This window comes from Halictus rubicundus, unplaced genomic scaffold, assembly GCF_050948215.1.
Source record: "Halictus rubicundus isolate RS-2024b unplaced genomic scaffold, iyHalRubi1_principal scaffold0709, whole genome shotgun sequence".
In the NCBI taxonomy this organism is placed as follows: domain Eukaryota; kingdom Metazoa; phylum Arthropoda; class Insecta; order Hymenoptera; family Halictidae; genus Halictus; species Halictus rubicundus.
The window spans coordinates 27,501-35,696 of NW_027489250.1; positions in this window are offsets into that span (position 1 = coordinate 27,501).

Genomic DNA, 8,196 nt, shown 5'->3' on the forward strand with positions numbered 1-8,196 from the left:
ATCACTGTAATATAGACGGTTTCTAACAATATATATCATAACACCAAACTCGCTACAATTATTATTTATCGAGTTATTAGCAAATAATGGACGGATGTGCTACTCCGTCGACAAAACTCTGGAAATTTTTCTAAGTCCCACCGCTAAGAGGAAACTTTTTCCGTATCGGTCCTAGACGATTTTCGACGTGATATCACTGTAATATAGACGGTTTCTAACAATATATATCATAACACCAAACTCGCTACAATTATTATTTATCGAGTTATTAGCAAATAATGGACGGATGTGCTACTCCGTCGACAAAACTCTGGAAATTTTTCTAAGTCCCACCGCTAAGAGGAAACTTTTTCCGTATCGGTCCTAGACGATTTTCGACGTGATATCACTGTAATATAGACGGTTTCTAACAATATATATCATAACACCAAACTCGCTACAATTATTATTTATCGAGTTATTAGCAAATAATGGACGGATGTGCTACTCCGTCGGACGTTCGACGAAAATTTTTCTAAGTCCCACCGCCAAGAGGAAACTTTTTCCGTATCGGTCCTAGACGATTTTCGACGTGATATCACTGTAATATAGACGGTTTCTAACAATATATATCATAACACCAAACTCGCTACAATTATTATTTATCGAGTTATTAGCAAATAATGGACGGATGTGCTACTCCGTCGACAAAACTCTGGAAATTTTTCTAAGTCCCACCGCTAAGAGGAAACTTTTTCCGTATCGGTCCTAGACGATTTTCGACGTGATATCACTGTAATATAGACGGTTTCTAACAATATATATCATAACACCAAACTCGCTACAATTATTATTTATCGAGTTATTAGCAAATAATGGACGGATGTGCTACTCCGTCGACAAAACTCTGGAAATTTTTCTAAGTCCCACCGCTAAGAGGAAACTTTTTCCGTATCGGTCCTAGACGATTTTCGACGTGATATCACTGTAATATAGACGGTTTCTAACAATATATATCATAACACCAAACTCGCTACAATTATTATTTATCGAGTTATTAGCAAATAATGGACGGATGTACTACTCCGTCGACAAAACTCTGGAAATTTTTCTAAGTCCCACCGCTAAGAGGAAACTTTTTCCGTATCGGTCCTAGACGATTTTCGACGTGATATCACTGTAATATAGACGGTTTCTAACAATATATATCATAACACCAAACTCGCTACAATTATTATTTATCGAGTTATTAGCAAATAATGGACGGATGTAGTACTCCGTCGACAAAACTCTGGAAATTTTTCTAAGTCCCACCGCTAAGAGGAAACTTTTTCCGTATCGGTCCTAGACGATTTTCGACGTGATATCACTGTAATATAGACGGTTTCTAACAATATATTTCATAACACCAAACTCGCTACAATTATTATTTATCGAGTTATTAGCAAATAATGGACGGATGTGCTACTCCGTCGACAAAACTCTGGAAATTTTTCTAAGTCCCACCGCTAAGAGGAAACTTTTTCCGTATCGGTCCTAGACGATTTTCGACGTGATATCACTGTAATATAGACGGTTTCTAACAATATATATCATAACACCAAACTCGCTACAATTATTATTTATCGAGTTATTAGCAAATAATGGACGGATGTGCTACTCCGTCGACAAAACTCTGGAAATTTTTCTAAGTCCCACCGCTAAGAGGAAACTTTTTCCGTATCGGTCCTAGACGATTTTCGACGTGATATCACTGTAATATAGACGGTTTCTAACAATATATATCATAACACCAAACTCGCTACAATTATTATTTATCGAGTTATTAGCAAATAATGGACGGATGTGCTACTCCGTCGGACGTTCGACGAAAATTTTTCTAAGTCCCACCGCCAAGAGGAAACTTTTTCCCTATCGGTCCTAGACGATTTTCGACGTGATATCACTGTAATATAGACGGTTTCTAACAATATATATCATAACACCAAACTCGCTACAATTATTATTTATCGAGTTATTAGCAAATAATGGACGGATGTGCTACTCCGTCGGACGTTCGACGAAAATTTTTCTAAGTCCCACCGCTAAGAGGAAACTTTTTCCGTATCGGTCCTAGACGATTTTCGACGTGATATCACTGTAATATAGACGGTTTCTAACAATATATATCATAACACCAAACTCGCTACAATTATTATTTATCGAGTTATTAGCAAATAATGGACGGATGTGCTACTCCGTCGACAAAACTCTGGAAATTTTTCTAAGTCCCACCGCTAAGAGGAAACTTTTTCCGTATCGGTCCTAGACGATTTTCGACGTGATATCACTGTAATATAGACGGTTTCTAACAATATATATCATAACACCAAACTCGCTACAATTATTATTTATCGAGTTATTAGCAAATAATGGACGGATGTACTACTCCGTCGGACGTTCGAGGAAAATTTTTCTAAGTCCCACCGCTAAGAGGAAACTTTTTCCGTATCGGTCCTAGACGATTTTCGACGTGATATCACTGTAATATAGACGGTTTCTAACAATATATATCATAACACCAAACTCGCTACAATTATTATTTATCGAGTTATTAGCAAATAATGGACGGATGTGCTACTCCGTCGACAAAACTCTGGAAATTTTTCTAAGTCCCACCGCTAAGAGGAAACTTTTTCCGTATCGGTCCTAGACGATTTTCGACGTGATATCACTGTAATATAGACGGTTTCTAACAATATATATCATAACACCAAACTCGCTACAATTATTATTTATCGAGTTATTAGCAAATAATGGACGGATGTGCTACTCCGTCGACAAACTCTGCGAAATTTTTCTAAGTCCCACCGCTAAGAGGAAACTTTTTCCGTATCGGTCCTAGACGATTTTCGACGTGATATCACTGTAATATAGACGGTTTCTAACAATATATATCATAACACCAAACTCGCTACAATTATTATTTATCGAGTTATTAGCAAATAATGGACGGATGTGCTACTCCGTCGACAAAACTCTGGAAATTTTTCTAAGTCCCACCGCTAAGAGGAAACTTTTTCCGTATCGGTCCTAGACGATTTTCGACGTGATATCACTGTAATATAGACGGTTTCTAACAATATATATCATAACACCAAACTCGCTACAATTATTATTTATCGAGTTATTAGCAAATAATGGACGGATGTGCTACTCCGTCGACAAAACTCTGGAAATTTTTCTAAGTCCCACCGCTAAGAGGAAACTTTTTCCGTATCGGTCCTAGACGATTTTCGACGTGATATCACTGTAATATAGACGGTTTCTAACAATATATATCATAACACCAAACTCGCTACAATTATTATTTATCGAGTTATTAGCAAATAATGGACGGATGTGCTACTCCGTCGACAAAACTCTGGAAATTTTTCTAAGTCCCACCGCTAAGAGGAAACTTTTTCCGTATCGGTCCTAGACGATTTTCGACGTGATATCACTGTAATATAGACGGTTTCTAACAATATATATCATAACACCAAACTCGCTACAATTATTATTTATCGAGTTATTAGCAAATAATGGACGGATGTGCTACTCCGTCGACAAAACTCTGGAAATTTTTCTAAGTCCCACCGCTAAGAGGAAACTTTTTCCGTATCGGTCCTAGACGATTTTCGACGTGATATCACTGTAATATAGACGGTTTCTAACAATATATATCATAACACCAAACTCGCTACAATTATTATTTATCGAGTTATTAGCAAATAATGGACGGATGTGCTACTCCGTCGACAAAACTCTGGAAATTTTTCTAAGTCCCACCGCTAAGAGGAAACTTTTTCCGTATCGGTCCTAGACGATTTTCGACGTGATATCACTGTAATATAGACGGTTTCTAACAATATATATCATAACACCAAACTCGCTACAATTATTATTTATCGAGTTATTAGCAAATAATGGACGGATGTGCTACTCCGTCGACAAAACTCTGGAAATTTTTCTAAGTCCCACCGCTAAGAGGAAACTTTTTCCGTATCGGTCCTAGACGATTTTCGACGTGATATCACTGTAATATAGACGGTTTCTAACAATATATATCATAACACCAAACTCGCTACAATTATTATTTATCGAGTTATTAGCAAATAATGGACGGATGTGCTACTCCGTCGACAAAACTCTGGAAATTTTTCTAAGTCCCACCGCTAAGAGGAAACTTTTTCCGTATCGGTCCTAGACGATTTTCGACGTGATATCACTGTAATATAGACGGTTTCTAACAATATATATCATAACACCAAACTCGCTACAATTATTATTTATCGAGTTATTAGCAAATAATGGACGGATGTGCTACTCCGTCGACAAAACTCTGGAAATTTTTCTAAGTCCCACCGCTAAGAGGAAACTTTTTCCGTATCGGTCCTAGACGATTTTCGACGTGATATCACTGTAATATAGACGGTTTCTAACAATATATATCATAACACCAAACTCGCTACAATTATTATTTATCGAGTTATTAGCAAATAATGGACGGATGTGCTACTCCGTCGACAAAACTCTGGAAATTTTTCTAAGTCCCACCGCTAAGAGGAAACTTTTTCCGTATCGGTCCTAGACGATTTTCGACGTGATATCACTGTAATATAGACGGTTTCTAACAATATATATCATAACACCAAACTCGCTACAATTATTATTTATCGAGTTATTAGCAAATAATGGACGGATGTGCTACTCCGTCGACAAAACTCTGGAAATTTTTCTAAGTCCCACCGCTAAGAGGAAACTTTTTCCGTATCGGTCCTAGACGATTTTCGACGTGATATCACTGTAATATAGACGGTTTCTAACAATATATATCATAACACCAAACTCGCTACAATTATTATTTATCGAGTTATTAGCAAATAATGGACGGATGTGCTACTCCGTCGACAAAACTCTGGAAATTTTTCTAAGTCCCACCGCTAAGAGGAAACTTTTTCCGTATCGGTCCTAGACGATTTTCGACGTGATATCACTGTAATATAGACGGTTTCTAACAATATATATCATAACACCAAACTCGCTACAATTATTATTTATCGAGTTATTAGCAAATAATGGACGGATGTGCTACTCCGTCGACAAAACTCTGGAAATTTTTCTAAGTCCCACCGCTAAGAGGAAACTTTTTCCGTATCGGTCCTAGACGATTTTCGACGTGATATCACTGTAATATAGACGGTTTCTAACAATATATATCATAACACCAAACTCGCTACAATTATTATTTATCGAGTTATTAGCAAATAATGGACGGATGTGCTACTCCGTCGACAAAACTCTGGAAATTTTTCTAAGTCCCACCGCTAAGAGGAAACTTTTTCCGTATCGGTCCTAGACGATTTTCGACGTGATATCACTGTAATATAGACGGTTTCTAACAATATATATCATAACACCAAACTCGCTACAATTATTATTTATCGAGTTATTAGCAAATAATGGACGGATGTGCTACTCCGTCGACAAAACTCTGGAAATTTTTCTAAGTCCCACCGCTAAGAGGAAACTTTTTCCGTATCGGTCCTAGACGATTTTCGACGTGATATCACTGTAATATAGACGGTTTCTAACAATATATATCATAACACCAAACTCGCTACAATTATTATTTATCGAGTTATTAGCAAATAATGGACGGATGTGCTACTCCGTCGACAAAACTCTGGAAATTTTTCTAAGTCCCACCGCTAAGAGGAAACTTTTTCCGTATCGGTCCTAGACGATTTTCGACGTGATATCACTGTAATATAGACGGTTTCTAACAATATATATCATAACACCAAACTCGCTACAATTATTATTTATCGAGTTATTAGCAAATAATGGACGGATGTGCTACTCCGTCGACAAAACTCTGGAAATTTTTCTAAGTCCCACCGCTAAGAGGAAACTTTTTCCGTATCGGTCCTAGACGATTTTCGACGTGATATCACTGTAATATAGACGGTTTCTAACAATATATATCATAACACCAAACTCGCTACAATTATTATTTATCGAGTTATTAGCAAATAATGGACGGATGTGCTACTCCGTCGACAAAACTCTGGAAATTTTTCTAAGTCCCACCGCTAAGAGGAAACTTTTTCCGTATCGGTCCTAGACGATTTTCGACGTGATATCACTGTAATATAGACGGTTTCTAACAATATATATCATAACACCAAACTCGCTACAATTATTATTTATCGAGTTATTAGCAAATAATGGACGGATGTGCTACTCCGTCGACAAAACTCTGGAAATTTTTCTAAGTCCCACCGCTAAGAGGAAACTTTTTCCGTATCGGTCCTAGACGATTTTCGACGTGATATCACTGTAATATAGACGGTTTCTAACAATATATATCATAACACCAAACTCGCTACAATTATTATTTATCGAGTTATTAGCAAATAATGGACGGATGTGCTACTCCGTCGACAAAACTCTGGAAATTTTTCTAAGTCCCACCGCTAAGAGGAAACTTTTTCCGTATCGGTCCTAGACGATTTTCGACGTGATATCACTGTAATATAGACGGTTTCTAACAATATATATCATAACACCAAACTCGCTACAATTATTATTTATCGAGTTATTAGCAAATAATGGACGGATGTGCTACTCCGTCGACAAAACTCTGGAAATTTTTCTAAGTCCCACCGCTAAGAGGAAACTTTTTCCGTATCGGTCCTAGACGATTTTCGACGTGATATCACTGTAATATAGACGGTTTCTAACAATATATATCATAACACCAAACTCGCTACAATTATTATTTATCGAGTTATTAGCAAATAATGGACGGATGTGCTACTCCGTCGACAAAACTCTGGAAATTTTTCTAAGTCCCACCGCTAAGAGGAAACTTTTTCCGTATCGGTCCTAGACGATTTTCGACGTGATATCACTGTAATATAGACGGTTTCTAACAATATATATCATAACACCAAACTCGCTACAATTATTATTTATCGAGTTATTAGCAAATAATGGACGGATGTGCTACTCCGTCGACAAAACTCTGGAAATTTTTCTAAGTCCCACCGCTAAGAGGAAACTTTTTCCGTATCGGTCCTAGACGATTTTCGACGTGATATCACTGTAATATAGACGGTTTCTAACAATATATATCATAACACCAAACTCGCTACAATTATTATTTATCGAGTTATTAGCAAATAATGGACGGATGTGCTACTCCGTCGACAAAACTCTGGAAATTTTTCTAAGTCCCACCGCTAAGAGGAAACTTTTTCCGTATCGGTCCTAGACGATTTTCGACGTGATATCACTGTAATATAGACGGTTTCTAACAATATATATCATAACACCAAACTCGCTACAATTATTATTTATCGAGTTATTAGCAAATAATGGACGGATGTGCTACTCCGTCGACAAAACTCTGGAAATTTTTCTAAGTCCCACCGCTAAGAGGAAACTTTTTCCGTATCGGTCCTAGACGATTTTCGACGTGATATCACTGTAATATAGACGGTTTCTAACAATATATATCATAACACCAAACTCGCTACAATTATTATTTATCGAGTTATTAGCAAATAATGGACGGATGTGCTACTCCGTCGACAAAACTCTGGAAATTTTTCTAAGTCCCACCGCTAAGAGGAAACTTTTTCCGTATCGGTCCTAGACGATTTTCGACGTGATATCACTGTAATATAGACGGTTTCTAACAATATATATCATAACACCAAACTCGCTACAATTATTATTTATCGAGTTATTAGCAAATAATGGACGGATGTGCTACTCCGTCGACAAAACTCTGGAAATTTTTCTAAGTCCCACCGCTAAGAGGAAACTTTTTCCGTATCGGTCCTAGACGATTTTCGACGTGATATCACTGTAATATAGACGGTTTCTAACAATATATATCATAACACCAAACTCGCTACAATTATTATTTATCGAGTTATTAGCAAATAATGGACGGATGTGCTACTCCGTCGACAAAACTCTGGAAATTTTTCTAAGTCCCACCGCTAAGAGGAAACTTTTTCCGTATCGGTCCTAGACGATTTTCGACGTGATATCACTGTAATATAGACGGTTTCTAACAATATATATCATAACACCAAACTCGCTACAATTATTATTTATCGAGTTATTAGCAAATAATGGACGGATGTGCTACTCCGTCGACAAAACTCTGGAAATTTTTCT